This window comes from Sinocyclocheilus grahami, unplaced genomic scaffold, assembly GCF_001515645.1.
Source record: "Sinocyclocheilus grahami isolate Dianchi unplaced genomic scaffold, SAMN03320097.WGS_v1.1 scaffold2160.1, whole genome shotgun sequence".
Taxonomy (NCBI): Eukaryota; Metazoa; Chordata; class Actinopteri; order Cypriniformes; family Cyprinidae; genus Sinocyclocheilus; species Sinocyclocheilus grahami.
Genome location: NW_015507339.1, coordinates 49,301 through 49,882, shown reverse-complemented (window position 1 = coordinate 49,882; position 582 = coordinate 49,301).

Sequence of the window (582 nt, the reverse complement as noted above, 5' to 3'; positions counted from 1 at the left end):
CAAACACTGTGGAACCAATTAAATAAGAAACAAATGTTTAAAAAAAACTTCCAAAATCACCTTAGATAAACGGCAAAAGTCAACAGGCTTTTCAAAATCCAAAATACTGCCAAACGAGCTTTTGCAATTTGTTTAGAAACGAAATCATCCGCGATCGTCTTTCTCACCTCACCTCACTCTTCTTGTCAGTCAGCTCGACTCACTCTCCTCACTGGAGAAATGAAATCTGATCTGTGATGCGACCGACGTTCGGCACTCTGCATTGAGCAGCCGCGTTCAGTTTTTAATTGTGGTGTCTGTTCTTTTACTGAACTAAATGATATAAATGATATATATATAAAAAAATCAAAACAACGGTGGGGGTCGGTGCCGCGGTGGGCAAGTGACGTAACTGGTATTGCGGCTTAACAACGGTATCACCATCAGCACCGCCTATCGCGGCAAGCCTAATGTCCATGCATGTTTATTTACAGTTGTATAATTAGTGTTAAGTAGATGTTTGAATTCCTAACCCAAAATATGGGCAATATACATTCTTGTGATGCAAACTCAGCAGACTAACATGCTTGCTATTCCTCTGCA